The following is a 17,349-nucleotide window of genomic DNA, read 5'->3' on the forward strand; positions in this document are numbered from 1 at the left end:
ATAGTCTGTAGATGGGGACAGACTTTCTTAATCTACGCTCTATCCCTAAATGTTTAAGGTCATGTTAATATGGTGGTCTGAACAAAATGTGGCCATCATTGGATTGTGGGCCAAAGGTAAGTCACGGGCTATCATCAAGTGTAAGCCTCCCTTGGCGATCATTTTGCGATTGCAGATTTCTAGTTAAATGTAATATTAGATAGACATCACTTTTATGGATATTTAGACACCATCATCCCTCCTCATGTGTGTCTAAAATTTTCATCCTTTTGACCTTTTATTAAATGTCTTTCCCTTCTTCATGTGTCCTTCATGTACTTTTAAGCAGTTTTGGTGGGAGAACAGGATAGGCGCTGTCAACCGCAGCTTATTACCTCAGAGTTGTCAACTGAAGGGGGTTGCAAGGGGTCGCTCCACCTCCAGACGGTGCTCTGGCCCAATAGCAAGTTATAGGGCAGCGGCAAAGCATGCCAGGGCTAGAGGTGGTGGACATAAACTTTAAAAGCAGAAGAGGATTGAGGAGTTTCCTGGACCAAACACCATGGGAGGCTGCACTGTCCTTGTCAGGCTGTCCTGCTGCGCCACGCCCCCATCCAGACAGCCTGGGACGGCGGGATGACCGTGTCCATGAGGGGGACATGATGTGTCTGCCACCCTGCATCCTTACCAGCTATGCCACGTTGGCACAGCTCAGGTATTTCTTGTCTTTTTTGCCTTTTATCAATGTCTATCTCCTGTGGTGTGCTTGATCGAGCCTGAAGGCACAGGATATGTAAGGATCTCCTGTTTGTTCATTGGTATCATTGGGCACGTATGATCGGTAGTGGGTGATGGGTTGCATTTATTAATTACGTTCTGGTTATTACCTTCGCCAGAAAGAGGGTATTGCATTGGCGTCCATTTGTCTGTTTGTTTGTCTGCACAGAACGTGAGTCGGTCGGTGTATCAATTACATTAGACCCCTATATACCCTTAGTCCCCTTGAGACCCTTTAAACCCCGAAAACACCTAAAACCCCAAGCCACTTTAAACCCACAATAACCCTCAAGATGCTTTCAACCTTTAAGACCCTGAAGACCCCCTAAGGCCCGTGAAGACCCTAAGAACCTTAAAGACCCCCCCAAGAAATGAAATTGTCACTGTTGTATGTGTCTACTCATGTCGATTTTTTTTTATTGATAACTAGCTGAAAGCACCCGGCGTTACCCGGGTTCTTTTTGAATGAATTTACTGCTATAATTCAGCTTTTACTCGCGGCCGTAGAAGATTGACTACTATAATTCAGCTCAGCTTTTAATTGCGAAATGGGCCCAGCCTGGCCAAAGCGGCCTCGACCGGCCTCGCCACCTAGCCTATAACCCTCCTGGGGCCCGTACGGACATTTTTTGTTTCAGAGGTTTCCTCCTATCTTTCACCGTTCAGGAGATTAGCGCGTGCAGACAAACAAACAAAAACTTTCTTTTATATATATACTGTAGAAGACTAGCCGAAAGCACCCGGCGTTGCCCGGGTTCTTTTTGAATGAAGTACTATAATTCAGCTTTTACTCGCGGCCGTAGAAGATTGACTACTATAATTCAGCTCAGCTTTTAATTGCGGAATGGGCCCAGCCCGGCCAAAGCGGCCTTGACCGGTCTCGCCACCTAGCCTATAACCTTCCCGGGGCCCGTCCCGACATTTTTAGTTCTTTTTGAATGAATTTAGGACAATAATTCAGCTTTTACTCACGGCCGTAGAAGATAGACTACTATAATTCAGCTCACCTTTTAATTGCGAAATGGGCCCAGCCCGGCCGAAGCGGCCTCGACTGGCCTCGCCACCTAGCCTATAACCTTCCCGGGGCCCGTCCCGACATTTTTAGTTCTATTTGAATAAATTTACTACTATAATTCAGCTTTTACTCGCAGCCGTAGAAGATCGACTACGATAATTCAGCTCAGCTTTTAATTGCCAAATGGGCCCAGCTTGGCCGAAGTGGCCTTGATCGGCCTCGCCACCTAGCCTATAACCTTCCCGGGGCCCGTCCCGACATTTTTAGTTCTTTTTGAATAAATTTACTACTATAATTCAGCTTTTACTCGCGGCCGTAGAAGATTGACTACTACAATTCAGCTCAGCTTTTAATTGCGAAATTGGCCCAGCTGGGCCGAAGCGGCCTCAACCGGCCTCACCACCTAGCCTGTAACCTTCCCGGGGCCCGTCCCAACATTTTTTTTTTTGAGGTTTCCTCCTATCTTTCACCGTTCAGGAGATTAGCGCATGCAGACAAACAAACAAAATCTTCCTTTTATATATACATATAATAATAATTATATAACAAGCCGAAAGCATCCGGCATTGCCCGGGTTCCTTTTGAATGAATTTACTGCTATAATTCAGTTTTTACTCGCGGCCGTAGAAGATTGACTGCTATAATTCAGCTCAGCGTTTAATTGTGAAATGGGCCCAGCTCGGCCAAAGCGGCCTCGGCCGGCCTCGCCCGGCCTCGCCACCTAGCCAATAACCTTTCCGGGGCCCATCCCGACATTTTTGGTTCTTTTTGAATGCATTTACGACTATAATTCAGCTTTTACTCGTGGCCGTAGAACATTGACTACATACTATAATATTCAGCTCACCTTTTAATTGCGAAATGGGCCCAGCCCGGCCGAGGTGGGTGGGCCTCGACCGGCCTCGCCACCTAGCCTAAAACCTTCCCGGGGCCCGTCCCGACATTTTTTGTATTGGAGGTTTCTTCCTATCTTTCACCGTTCAAGAGATTAGCTTGCGCAGACAAACAAACAAACAAAAACTTTCTTTTATATATTGTTGCGGTTCCCTCGCCAGCCTTCTTCCCCTTATCAAGGGGGAATTAATCCCCTTGTCCTTACTGGCCTGGCGGAACCGAGACTTATTACGTCCTTTCCGGGCGAGCACAAAATGGGGTTTCGGGACCAAATTCTCGCTCGTACCTAAGTACTCACGCCGCCACGGAAACGAGGTAGCAAGCCTCGCATGAACCACGTGAGATTGGAGTACGGCAAGCGGTTTGCGTACACGTGATCCGCGCAGCCTCAATTAATGGAACCCCGATTTAAGCGGTTCTATTCGTGCCACGCTTAGTCAAATGGAGAAATCACAGGAACGATCGAATCAGGAAGAAAGAAAGAACAGATGTGTTTAATGATTCCCACACATATTTACAGTTCAAGGACGAAGAGACACAGAGAAATACTTATACAGTCTTAACTTATCCCTGGACAACGGGCCCATCTCACACACTCACACAGGGGATTGCAGATATCGATGTTCACCAACGCGCCGATGTGGTCGTCCAGGATCGGCCCCGTCCGGCTCTCCGTGGTCCACGTGCGTCCCGCGAAGATGGTGATAGGCGAAGACAGGGACTCGTAGCGCGTCTCTTGAACAAAGGAGATATCGAGCGGAACGGCAAGGGGCGGACTTTTACGGCAAAGGGCGGTCTTTTACGGCAAAGGGCGGTTGGTTACTCGGCCGTTCTTATGCAAGTGCGGCAAGGATCATCAAGCTCATCAAGCACCGCAAGTTCTGGCTGTAAGTTCAACAACGAGCACGCCCTTTCCCGTAACTGGCGCAAGTTCTCTCGTTATCTCTCCCATTCCTCTGCGAGTCCTCTTTAATGTCTTTCTCTCTCCCGGCAAGTCCTATTTAATCTCTTTTTCTCTCCCAGCATGTCCTTTGGGTTCTCCAGCGCTAGTCCTTCCAAGGGCTTTGCACAGCGGGTTTTATATGTACGCCCCGCGAACCTTCTGGAACTCACCAGACTCTTCTCACCACGCCCTCTGACGCCACCACCTCTGAGCTCTGATTGGTGGCTCATGCTTACCGTCATCGCTCCTGCCGCTCCGCCTCGACTCCACCCCGATCCTCCTCTGCCTCCCTCGTGTTAACTCGCCCAAAATGAACCAATGTTAACAAACTGTATTGAGGTTACGGACGTAGGATGATCGGTGGCAGTCGGGCCTATTTTCCTGGCTTTACACAATGCAGAATAACATAGGAAATGGCCTATTCTCACACGTACTAAGACATAACTATACGACAAATGAGGCTACATGTTGCTTGTGTGACTATCTATGGAGGGAAAACCTTTAACATTTATTGAACTCGCTGTACAAACCTCAAAACCGTAACAATATATATAGGGTAGGTGGGGGTAATTGTTACGGGGTCCCCCCCGCCTTACCCCTGGTCTCGCTGGACCCCCGGACCCCGAGAGGGTCCCCGGCAGAAAGCTGTTTTAATCCTTCACTGGAACCAGCAAATGGAACAGTCGAGTCAAATGATGCAACCACACCCGGTTATAAGCAAACCATAATCTATCTATAATTCCAGTAATCTCTGTGTGTATGTATGTATGTATGTATGTATGTATGTATGTATGTATGTATGTATGTATGTATGTCTGTGACCGCTGTTTCTCGACAACCACGGGTCCGATATACTTTAAACTTGCCAGGTATATTGCTGGGGACCCGAGGATGTGCCTTTTCAAGGTTTCATATTAATCGGACAAGTAGTTACCGAGCTATGTCCAAAAAACGATTCAACCAATCAGAGAGCAGCGAGCTATCACGTGTGCCGAACGTGGCGAACAGACTCTGCCTCGGACGGCACATTTGAGAGCGTATTCATTTATTTCACGTTGGAAAACTATGTTGCCGTTAAACTATGTTTTAAAACTAAATAAAACTAATTTGCGATTCATCGTAACTGCGATTTGCGACCTTCCGGACAGTGAAGACTTCACTTCCGGCAGCCAATCACAGAACGCGTTGTTGCGAGCCGAGCCGAGCGCGTGCGCCATTACGGTTCGTAATTCGATTTCTTCCGGAGAAAATAATAATTTCTCGATTTCTTATGCGCATTATTTCTCCCAGAGCGAAGGGCGGAAGCGAAGAGCGTTGTTTTTTTTGTTTACGGGCGTACGGGCGGGGTAGAGCGTACGGGTAGCGTTTTTTTTTTTTTTTGGCAAGGAACGGGCACCCACGTACGGGCATGCCCTAGTATATTATAAATCCCACACAAAGAGCCATACCGCAATGGGGCAAGCCATACAGCAATGGGGCAATCACACAATTTCCAATCCTACGATAATATCCTTATCAAGCCCCCCAACCCCACACTCACGGCACCTCCCCCAATGTCTCTGCTCCACTCCAAGGCGAAGTCCCAATGTCTCTGTGCGCTCCCGCGATCGGGGAGTCGAGGCCCGATGGTCACTTGAGGCGTCGACGAGCGAGACGACCCCGAGGTCGCGTGCTCAGCCCCCAGCAGCACAGCGGTGGAGAGGAACCTCACAAAGATTCGAATTGAGGCGGCGACGAGCGAGACGACCCCGAGGTCACGTGCTCAGCCCCCAGCAACACAGCGGTGGAGAGGAACCTCACAAAGATTCGCTCCGATGTACACGTTGCGGTTCCACCGGCGAGCCTCCGTAGAATTCGCACGTGCCCCTCTCTGGCACGGCCGTTCCCGGCAATCCACCAGGGAATAATGCCCAGCCGACACGACGAAAGCCCGTTCCCTGCAGGGTGCTCGCGTGGCCAGAATGGCGGGCGGCTTTCGCTCTAACCCTAACCCTGGTTCTCAAGGTCTGGATCCTCCGGAACCTTGCTGAGGATACCCGGCGACACCGGCTCCCCGCATTCCGGTGATATTTCTTATCGACCGAACTCCCTTTTAAGGACGCAAGGTTCCCTCGCACTGTACGTCGAGTGCTCGGCCCGGAGCCTCCATCACCACGTCTCCTTTTTCCTTCGCTCCACCTCTTCCGGTCTCGATCCGGATTTTCCCACCACATTTTATCAGGAGCGCTTTTAACCCTTTTAACCACAACAAGCATCATCTGGAATCAACCATGAACAAGAACCACCATAATTAGGGCCGGTATCCGTAACAGTAATATGGACCCCCTAAGCCAAAGTCCCGGTAGAGGCTAAACAAATAGACGAGGAAAATTTCCAAACAATGGTTTATTTAGACAACCAGACAGACTACATCCCCGTGCAGTTTGGGTTCAATAAAATCAGACATATGATTGAGGGGACAAATAAAAATATGCTATCAGTGTCCATATTCCAAACAACATGGGGAATATGGACCCCCCATTGGGGTAATATGGACCGCGGGTCCATATTACCTCAATGTGGTAAGTCCAGTTTCTTTTCGACAAATGTTCCCTGGGACAAATGTTACTTTCCGATATTTCAGTGAACAACAACCTTAGCGACACTCGTCACAGACGAAAGCACCTATACCCTCATAGTCAGTTTCGTTGTCGTGGGCCCATTGCTTGCATTCACTGCATTGGATCCAAGAAAATTCAGGTGGATCAACAAATAAGTCATTGCAATATATGCAGTAGAAATTACTCATGCAGTTTTCAGATCCTTTTCTGTGTTGCTTGGCAGACTTGGTAACCTGCTTTCGAACTGGAGGACCGCGCTTTGTTCGTGGTCTGTTGCCTTTTTTCGCTTTCAAATTAGTTGGGGATATAGGATTCTGCTTCTCGCGTGTTGGCCCTTTTAGTCAGGTTCACTATGTTAACAAATATAATTTCTTTCAAAATTTTGGGATTAGCAAACCTGTACATTTTTGGAATCTTCAGAGCATGGAGAATCTGAAAATCAATGTTGGCATTTGCACAGACACCTGCATGGCCGCCATTTTGGATTTTGAAAATGGCCACCATAAAATACATATTTTGCGCGATCTCGGCTTCTAGTCAACCTAGAGACTTAATTAAATATGCTAATCCTATGTTTTCTGGGTCAAGGAATCCAATAAAGGCCTCAAAATAGTGCTCAGGATTATAGAAAAGCAACAAACAAAGGTAATTGAAAACCATTGTCTTTATATTTGTGATATAACTGTATTACATAATACATGATATTGCAAGTCCTTTGAAGTTATAGGAAGTTATAGGTAGTATCAGATTGAACTATAAGTCCTATACACAGGATCTACGAGGTCTATACCGTTCAGGAATATGCTTTTACAGATCTTCATCACTGTCCTGAGTGTCATTTTCGCAAAGGTGTCTACGCAAATGTAAACATTAATTTTTGGATTCTTCATGCTCTGAATATTCCAAAAATGTATAGTTTTGCTAATCTACCAAAATTTTGAACGAAAAAACATAGTGAACCTGACTATTTCTTTAATGACCTTCTCTCTTGTTCTTGATGTTCCACAATCAAACGTCTTTTATAAGGAGAGGATGTGATGATTACGCTTTTTCGGGGCGAGTTAAATCTCCGACAGTGCATAGTCACTGTCGGATTTTTATACAGAATCAAGTGTACATGTTATCTATCGGCTGTTAACAAACAGCCGATACTTGATGGCTACTTGGCCCATGCCTAGTTTTGCTTAGTCACATATTTCGGTGCAGAAAAATGTATTTGATTCAAATTTTGACAGTGAACATGCTGTTTTGTGGACTTATTCTATTAGCTTCCTGTGTGGGGAATATGGACATCGACCGTGGGGAATATGGACATGGGTCCATATTAGACACTACCAAAGGGTCCATATTCCCCACACCATGCATCTCGATCATGTTAGCATGCCCAGTACATATGGGCTGGGATGGAGTTTTCTACACACAGTGGTGCTGTAGACAGCTCTCACGTGTACTCAGCCAGGGACACCACTCATCAAACAAGCTAGTGACTACATGTACATACACAGCACTGCATGCTTATGAATTGTAAAATTTGAGATGAAAACTTTTGGAAGTTTGCACTTACCATCATTAAAGAGTTTGAATCAACTGCAGTTGTTCACTTGCTGGTCGGCCATACTTGTTTATCCCGTGATATGGAGACGAGGCTTGATGCAGTGCATCATGGGAAATTCAGTTGGGTCCATATTCCCCCAGGGTCCATATTACCCCCACCCACTATATAGATAGTTTACTAGCAACGGTACCCGCCCTATGGGCGGGGCTTCAATTTGGAAGCCCAAATGAAAAGGCAAAATTTCAGAAATTGAAGGCTTTTTTATTTTAAACGATTTATGTAAACATCCGTTAAATCATATCACACGCAAATCATCAAAATCTAAACAGCACATCGCGCCCATTTTGATAAAAGATTGAATTAAAAGGGCCTCATCCTCCTTTTTTAAAAAATCCGGACAATCAACTGGTGTTTTTTTATTTGGCCCTAAGTACATAAAGAGCAGCTCAGTTTTAATACCGTAAAATACTTCGCGGATTTTCATGGCGTTCAATGACGTCATATTGCTTTCGAGCGTGTTAAAAACATATCTCTTCAGGTAAACTGTATTTTTTTTTCGTGTACTTGCATTCTAAACTTGCATTCAGTTGCATTTTGCGTTGAACGACGACAATGACAACAGAACCGTTGAGATGCGGAAGAGTGCGCGACGAATCTGCAAAATGGAAGCGGCCGCTACACCAGTTTCTCAGTCGCTTTGCACACGCTGCCATGTTACTCCGGAGCCGCACGTTTATATAGGAAGAGTTCGTCAGGAGTCGATCTACTCTCTCCTGGTACGTAGAATAAACAGTATTTGTAGAATTTCAACAAAAGCCACATCACTGTTCATATCGGTAAATATTATTCCATTGTGTTTGGAAAAACTGGAAAATTGGAAAACTTGGAAAAATTGGAAAAACCATATCGCCTATTTTACTCCCAGGGGTCCCAGGAATACCCACCCAAAATATCGTTGTGATCGGTTGAGCCGTTTTTGCGGTACCTTCGAACGGACGGACGGACATTTGGTGAATTATAGGAAGATGACGTCATAGGTCATGTGGTATGGGCGCCATCCTGGAAAAACCGAACACCTTTGGACTTTTATATCTCCGAAACCGCTCCATGGAAAAAATTGAAACGTGGCTTAATGTAAAGAACTCCGCATGGGGAATAAGTGTTGCTAATAATGACGTCATTGGTGCCTTCATTATGATGTCATAATTCGACAAGTACAACGCTTTGTCCGATCAATTTGAAATTTAAGTGTGATCTACGCAACAATTACATTGGAGAATGTAAATTTATGACGTCACCATTCACATGGTCTGGCAGCCATATTGAATCAAAGAAAAAGAGAAAACCTTAAAGTTTGAGTTGGCTTGTACCAAGTCGACTGTGTGGGGTAAATATTCTATGAATAGCATCTAGTTACCTCTGCCACTGACGGTGGATGGAGGTTATGTTTTCACCCCTGCTTGTCTGTCTGTGAACAGGATATCTCAAAAGATTGTGGACATATTTGGAAGAAATTTGGTGGAGGGGATGTGGGTGTGACGTGGACGAAATGATTCAATTTTGGGGTGGATCTAGATAAAAAAATTTAATTTAATTTTTTTTAAAATAATAATAAGATCAATTTTAAATGATTCTTCACCATTGAGTGATCGGGATAAAACCAATATATAGCACGATATCTCAAAACAAACTTGGTGGATGAGTTGGGTAAGTGACAAAAACAAACCGATTCGATTTTGGTTCATGTCGGATTCAGATCCGGTCTATCAGTGGGATACAAAACGTAAACTGTTCAGCCTGGCAGAGGTATACTCTCTACCGAGTGCTGTTCTGGTTTGTTATTGTATCCTGAGCTTCCTTCTGTTTCCTTCCCTGTGCATGATCTTTATTAAGTATACCTAGTCCTGGGGTGAATTGTGGTTGTCGTTGTTCTCCTGGGGCGATTAATAAAGACTGTTGAGGGCTAATTGGCTATGGTGAGTAAACGCCATACACCCGGATCAAGTGGCACATCAGGCTCACTCGGCCTCATTTGCATACGACGTGGGCACCTCATCAGGCGGTAGATTCAGACTTCCAATTCGCACGAAATTGTGGCTTTTAGGCATGTAATCCAGCGAGGAGACCCCAAAGTGATCGACCGTTGCATTCGTGTTGATGCGAAGCATCACTTCAGACTCGTAACGGGCAACCGGAGCGACCGACCACAATATGATCCTCCAATGACAGGTTATGGCACCAATGACAGGTGAGGCCAAAATTCCAACGACTGCACCTCTTTCCGAACTTCTACTGTCCGGAGAAGTGGATTGGATAGTTTGATTTCCGATGCCTTTGGTTAGACAGTGTGAGGGCGTCATTTGAACTCCTCACCGACATGTGAACCCGGAATCGTCTTTTGAACCAGTAAGCGTCATTTGAACCCGGAACCGTTATTTGAACCCGGAACCGTCATGTGAACCCGGAATCGTCATGTGAACCCGGAATCGTCATGTGAACCCGGAATCGTCATGTGAACCCGGAATCGTCATGTGAACCCGGAATCGTCATGTGAACCCGGGTGGTCAATTGAACCCGGAACCGTCATTTGAACCCGGAACCATCATTTGAATGCGGAACCGTCATGTGAGCCCGGAACCGTCATGTGAGCCCGGAACCGTCATGTGAGCCCGGAACCGTCATGTGAGCCCGGAACCGTCATGTGAGCCCGGAACCGTCATGTGAGCCCGGAACCGACATTTGAACCCAGAACCGTCATTTGAACCCGGAACCGCCATTTGAACCCGGAACCGTCATTTGAACCCGGACCCGTCATTTGAACCCGGACCCGTCATTTGAACCCGGAACTGTCATTTGAACCCGGAACCATCATTTGAACCCGGAACCGTCATTTGAACCTGGAACCGTCATTTGAACCTGGAACAGTCATTTGAACCTGGAACAGTCATTTGAATCCGTAAACGTCATTTTTATCCGTAACCGTCATTTGAACCCGTAACCGTCATTTTTACCCAGAATTGTCATTTCAACCCTGAACCGTCATTTTTACCCTGAACCGTCATTTGAACCCAGAACCGTCATTTGAACCCACAAGTGTTGGATTGTAAAGAAGGGTGTATGGGATTTGAACCTACAATCACTATATTATAATAGGCTACGGTGATTCTGTCTGTCTGTCTGTCTGTGTGTCCGGGGGTGTGGCTTACTCCGTTTACAGAGTAGCTCCACCCATTCTTGGAGAGGCTTCATGTAAACAAATAGCCACCATTTTATTACCTCGAATAGCTTTGAGGCCTGTTTAGTTAGGCCGGTGCTGTCTTTCTCGCACACAGGTTTATTTCAACTCTAATTCGATATATCATTTCCTTTTTAACAGTCGCTAACATAGTGTTAGACTCGGTTGAAAAAAACCGGAAAGAAAATCCCATGAAAGTTTCCGTTTATAGAACGAAATGAATTCTCAAAGGCCTGTAAAATAAAGCCCATTCATTGAGAGTCACCCTCACGATTTTATCTCGAATTCACCATCTGATTTAATTTTTATCGATGGTTTTAGACTCGGTCGTCAGAAATAATTGAGAACATTCACGCACGCACGGGAAATTGCCGAGATATATTTATAAAAATCGCGCCACGATGATACACGAAAATACACCGCCTAAAATAACATTCGGCGAAAATGTCGACATATATTAAAAATTCGCTTTTTCTTTTCCGTTAAGATATATTACTTTTACTTTTGATGACAGTCGTCACAAAAACGACATATATTTCTTTGTTCTTATTTCATTCAACATTATTATCCGGAAGTAAAATATGTTACAGGAAATTACTGAGAGATATTTCTTCGTTTTTTTTATTAGTTATGTGCGCATACACTTTAAATAGGTTTATTTGAAATCTTTAATTTTCACAATCTTGCCATTTGTCATTTGATGATTACGAGACACTTCCTCTTGAGGATCGTGACAATTCATGCGTTGCGTGGAAACTTCCATTTCCAAAATGAATGCGACGTCGATGAAGAACGCAGACTTGAACAGGATGCAGCGAGAAAAAGAACGAGAAGGGAGAAAAACGAGAGAAACGAGATGGGGGAAAAAGCCGATTGGAGAGGAGAGTGAGGAGCGATTGGAGAGGAGAGTGAGGAGCGATTGGAGAGGTGAGTGAGGCGCGATTGGAGAGGCAAGTGAGGAGCGATTGGAGAGGCAAGTGAGGAGCGATTGGAGAGGAGAGTGAGGAGCGATTGGAGAGGAGAGTGAGGAGCGATTGGAGAGGCGAGTGAGGAGCGATTGGAGAGGCGAGTGAGGAGCGATTGGAGAGGCGAGTGAGGGGCGATTGGAGAGGCGAGTGAGGGGCGATTGGAGAGGAAAGTGAGGAGCGATTGGAGAGGAGAGTGAGGAGCGATTGGAGAGGCGAGTGAGGAGCGATTGGAGAGGCGAGTGAGGAGCGATTGGAGAGGCGAGTGAGGAGCGATTGGAGAGGCGAGTGAGGAGCGATTGGAGAGGCGAGTGAGGAGCGATTGGAGAGGCGAGTGAGGAGCGATTGGAGAGGCGAGTGAGGAGCGATTGGAGAGGCGAGTGAGGAGCGATTGGAGAGGCGAGTGAGGAGCGATTGGAGAGGCGAGTGAGGAGCGATTGGAGAGGCGAGTGAGGAGCGATTGGAGAGGCGAGTGAGGAGCGATTGGAGAGGCGAGTGAGGAGCGATTGGAGAGGCGAGTGAGGAGCGATTGGAGAGGCGAGTGAGGAGCGATTGGAGAGGCGAGTGAGGAGCGATTGGAGAGGCGAGTGAGGAGCGATTGGAGAGGCGAGTGAGGAGCGATTGGAGAGGCGAGTGAGGAGCGATTGGAGAGGCGAGTGAGGAGCGATTCGAGAGGAGAGAGGAGCGATTCGAGAGGAGAGAGGTGCGATTGGAGAGGTGAGCGAAGAGCGATTGGAGAGGAGAGCGAAGAGCGATTGGAGAGGAGAGCGAGGAGCGATTGGAGAGGAGAGTGAAGTGCGATTGGAGAGGGGAGTGAGGTGCGATTGGAGAAGAGAGTGAGGAGAGATTGGAGAGGCGAGAGGATGGATTGGAGAGGTGAGTGAGGAGGTATTGGAGAGGAGTGTGAGGAGGTATTGGAGAGGAGTGTGAGGAGGTATTGGAGAGGAGTGTGAGGAGGTATTGGAGAGGAGTGTGAGGGGTTGGAGAGGAGCGAGGGGTTGGAGAGGCACGAGGGGTTGGAGAGGAGTGAGGGGTTGGAGAGTGAGGACCAATTGGAGAGGAGAGTGAGGAGCGATTGGAGAGGAGAGTGAGGAGCGATTGGAGGTGCAAGTGAGGAGCGATTGGTGAGGTGAGTGAGGAGGTATTGGAGATGAGTGTGAGGAGGCATTGGAGATGAGTGTGAGGAGGTATTGGAGAGGAGTGTGAGGAGGTATTGGAGAGGAGTGTGAGGGGTTGGAGAGGCGTGAGGGGTTGGAGAGGAGCGAGGGGTTGGAGAGTGAGGACTGATTGGAGAGGAGAGTGATGAGCGATTGGAGAGGCGAGTGAGGAGCGATTGGAGAGGCGAGTGAGGAGCGATTGGAGAGGCGAGTGAGGAGCGATTGGAGAGGCGAGTGAGGAGCGATTGGAGAGGCGAGTGAGGAGCGATTGGAGAGGCGAGTGAGGAGCGATTGGAGAGGCGAGTGAGGCGCGATTGGAGAGGAGAGTGAAGAGCGATTGGAGAGGAGTGTGGGGGATTGGAGAGGAGTGTGAGGGGTTGGAGAGGAGTGTGAGGGGTTGGAGAGGAGTGTGAGGGATTGGAGAGGAGTGTGAGGGATTGGAGAGGAGTGTGAGGGATTGGAGAGGAGTGTGAGGGGTTGGAGAGAAGTGTGAGGGGTTGGAGAGGCGTGTGAGGGGTTGGAGAGGCGTGTGAGGGGTTGGAGAGGCGTGTGAGGGGTTGGAGAGGCGTGTGAGGGGTTGGAGAGGAGTGTGAGGGGTTGGAGAGGAGTGTGAGGGGTTGGAGAGGAGTGTGAGGGGTTGGAGAGGAGTGTGAGGGGTTGGAGAGGAGTGTGAGGGGTTGGAGAGGAGTGTGAGGGGTTGGAGAGGAGTGTGAGGGGTTGGAGAGGAGTGTGAGGGGTTGGAGAGGAGTGTGAGGGGTTGGAGAGGAGTGTGAGGGGTTGGAGAGGAGTGTGAGGGGTTGGAGAGGAGTGTGAGGGGTTGGAGAGGAGTGTGAGGGGTTGGAGAGGAGTGTGAGGGGTTGGAGAGGAGTGTGAGTGATTCGAGAGGAGTGTGAAGGATTGGAGAGGAGTGTGAGGGATTGGAGAGGAGTGTGAGGGATTGGAGAGGAGTGTGAGGGATTGGAGAGGAGTGTGAGGGATTGGAGAGGAGTGTGAGGGATTGGAGAGGAGTGTGAGGGATTGGAGAGGAGTGTGAGGGATTGGAGAGGAGTGTGAGGGATTGGAGAGGAGTGTGAGGGATTGGAGAGGAGTGTGAGGGATTGGAGAGGAGTGTGAGGGATTGGAGAGGAGTGTGAAGGATTGGAGAGGAGTGTGAGGGATTGGAGAGGAGTGTGAGGAGGTATTGGAGAGGAGTGTGAGGAGGTATTGGAGAGGGGTGTGAGGAGGTATTGGAGGGGAGTGTGAGGAGGAGTGGGATTGGAGAGGTGTGAGGGTGGAGAGAGGAGAGTGTCAGGTGGAGAGGAGTGAGGGGTCACATATTATGTGAAATAAATAAATTGTGTTCATTACACCATTTCTGGATCTGATGAATTGCCAGTAACCATTTTGTAAAACTGAATGTGCAGGTGCAGCATCTAAACTCAATATGTCGAAATGTCACACACGTCCCTGCCCGTGGGATTCCCACGGGTGACCCCACTAGTCATCATTTAGTAATCGTGTATGATATGTATGAGTGGCGTTCAATAAGGTTTTAAAAAATGAAATGCAATAATTCAGGAAACTAAATTTTGGGTAGGTGCAAGAGAGAGTGGGGTGGGGGGGGGGGGGGTGGGAGTTGGTTGGGGGAGGAGGGGTGTTGGGGGTGGGGGTGTTTTGGGGGGTGGGGGTGTTTTGGGGGGAGTGGGGTGTTGGGTGGGGGGGGGGGGGGGGTTGAGAGAAATTCAGGGAAGAGGTGTGCAGGAGAGAGGGGAATGGGGGAATGGGGGAAAGAAGGTGGGAAAGGGGAGGTCGGTTGGCGATGGTGATAGGGGAAATTTGGGGAGGAGAGGGTTTACTTCTGCAAGTGTCGCCCTCTTGTGCAGAGTATATTGGTCGCATCAACACAATTCATGTGCCCGCGCTTCGACTCTGACTATGCCCGCGCTTCGACCCTGACTGTGCCCGCGCTTCGACCCCGACTGTGCCTGCGCTTCGACGCCGACTGTGCCCTCGCTTCGATCCCGACAGTGCCCGCCATGCGCTTGCACTCGGGCCATCCCGCTGACCTTCTCGTAATACCCGCCATTGCCGATGGAGGGAGATACGAGCTCACACGTCCCGAGTTCATGTGCAGCTCGCGCGTATAAAGGGCGAGTTTGGTTTCGGTTCGTGCAGTCCGGATTTGGCGCGCGTTCACAGTGGATGTTCTCAATGCATTGAGATCTGATCTCGCAGGGACAACGTGCTGCACTTGGGACCAACTGAACCCGGAGCGTTTCAAGCTGTTACGCGGTGAGTTCCTTGCGGGCAATGAGTGTGCGCGCTCCGTGAGACCCCGACCCGTGCGCACTCGCCGCGTACATGCAGTGTCTGTGGCGTACAAGGGTTCAGTGTGAGTGAGACCACTCTGGTAGAGGGGTCCTGCTCCATGAGGATCACCCATGTAAAAGCACCGCGAAGCGGATACTTTGTGCATCTCGTGTAAACACTATATATGGGACCTGCTGTATTTGTACGAACGTGCACGTCTGGTTTATAACTGTAGTAACTCAGGCTGTGTGTCTCGACTGAGTCGACACAAGTCTGCATTTGCCGTTGTAATTTAAATCTTTCATTTCAATCTTCCATGAACCTCATGTGATTGATAGATCCAGATGATGTGTCCGTTGACCGTTCACTCATTCATATTTTATATGCGCAATTAAAGTAGACCAGACTTCTGTGGTTTGTAGAGCCTTAGACCAGAGTCCTGCAGTTTGTAAAGCCATAGACCGGAGTCCTGCGGCTTGTAGAGCCTTAGACCGGAGTCCTGCTGTTTGTAAAGCCATAGACCGGAGTCCTGCAGTTTGTAAAGCCATAGACCGGAGTCCTGCAGTTTGTAAAGCCATAGACCGGAGTCCTGTGGTTTGTAAAGCCATAGACCGGAGTCCTGCGGTTTGTAAAGCCATAGACCGGAGTCCTGCGGTTTGTAAAGCCATAGACCGGAGTCCTGCTGTCTGTAAAGCCATAGACCGGAGTCCTGCGGTTTGTAAAGCCATAGACCGGAGTCCTGCAGTTTGTAAAGCCATAGACCGGAGTCCTGCGGTTTGTAGAGCCTTAGACCGGAGTCCTGCGGTTTGTAAAGCCATAGACCGGAGTCCTGCGGTTTGTAAAGCCATAGACCGGAGTCCTGCTGTCTGTAAAGCCATAGACCGGAGTCCTGCGGTTTGTAAAGCCATAGACCGGAGTCCTGCTGTCTGTAAAGCCATAGACCGGAGTCCTGCGGTTTGTAGAGCTTTAGACCGGAGTCCTGCGGTTTGTAGAGCCTTAGACCGGAGTCCTGCGGTTTGTAGAGCCTTAGACCGGAGTCCTGCGGTTTGTAGAGCCTTAGACCGGAGTCCTGCGGTTTGTAGAGCCTTAGACCAGAGTTCTGTGGTTTGTAGCGCCGTAGACCGGAATTCTGCGGTTTGTAGAGCCATAGACCGGAGTCCTGCGGTTTGTAGAGCCTTAGACCAGAGTCCTGCGGTTTGTAGAGCCTTAGACCAGAGTCATGCGGTTTGTAGAGCCTTAGACCGGAGTCCTGCAGTTTGTAGAGCCTGAGACCCGAGCCCAGCGGTTTGTAGGGCCTTAGACCAGAGTCCTGCGGTTTGTAGGGCCTTAGACCAGAGTCATGCGGTTTGTAGAGCCTTAGACCGGAGTCCTGCAGTTTGTAGAGCCTGAGACCCGAGCCCAGCACTTTGTAGGGCCTTAGACCCGAGCCCAGCGGTTTGTAGGGCCTTAGACCAGAGTCCTGCGGTTTGTAGAGCCTTAGACCTGAATTCTGCTGTTTGTGGAGCCTTAGACCGGAATTCTGCAGTATGTAGCGCTGTAGACCATAGTCCTGCGGTTAGTAAAGCCGATGATCGGAGTCCTGCGGTTTGTAAAGCCGTAGATCGGAGTCCTGCGGTTTGTAAAGCCGTAGACCGGAGTCTTGCGGTTTGTAAAGCCGTAGACCGGAATCCTGCGGTTTGTAAAGCCGTAGACCGGAGTCCTGCGGTTTGTAAAGCCGTAGACCGGAGTCCTGCAGTTTGTAAAGCCGTAGACCGGAGTCCTGCGGTTTGTAAAGCCATAGACCGGATTCCTGCGGTTTGTAAAGCCTTAGACCGGAATGCTGCGGTTTGTAAAGCTGTAGACTGGTGTCCTGCGGTTTGTAAAGTTGTAGACCGGAATGCTGCGGTTTGTAAAGCTGTACACCGGAGTCCTGCGGTTTGTAGAGCTGTAGACCAGAACAG

General features: G+C 48.5%; 1 protein-coding gene across 1 annotated transcript in view; it reads left to right on the forward strand.

The window, feature by feature from the left end:
- The first annotated feature begins 654 nt into the window (after positions 1–654).
- LOC137433081 (ATP-binding cassette sub-family C member 9) overlaps positions 655–17,349 on the forward strand; it is a 221,312-nt gene continuing 204,617 nt past the window's right edge. Inside the window, exon 1 of the mRNA XM_078782848.1 lies at positions 655–694. The gene's annotated coding sequence lies outside the window, so the exon portion shown is untranslated. The remainder of the gene's footprint in view (positions 695–17,349) is intronic.

Source organism: Myxine glutinosa, chromosome 8 (genome assembly GCF_964187855.1).
Source record: "Myxine glutinosa chromosome 8, kmMyxGlut1.1, whole genome shotgun sequence".
Classification (NCBI taxonomy): domain Eukaryota; kingdom Metazoa; phylum Chordata; class Myxini; order Myxiniformes; family Myxinidae; genus Myxine; species Myxine glutinosa.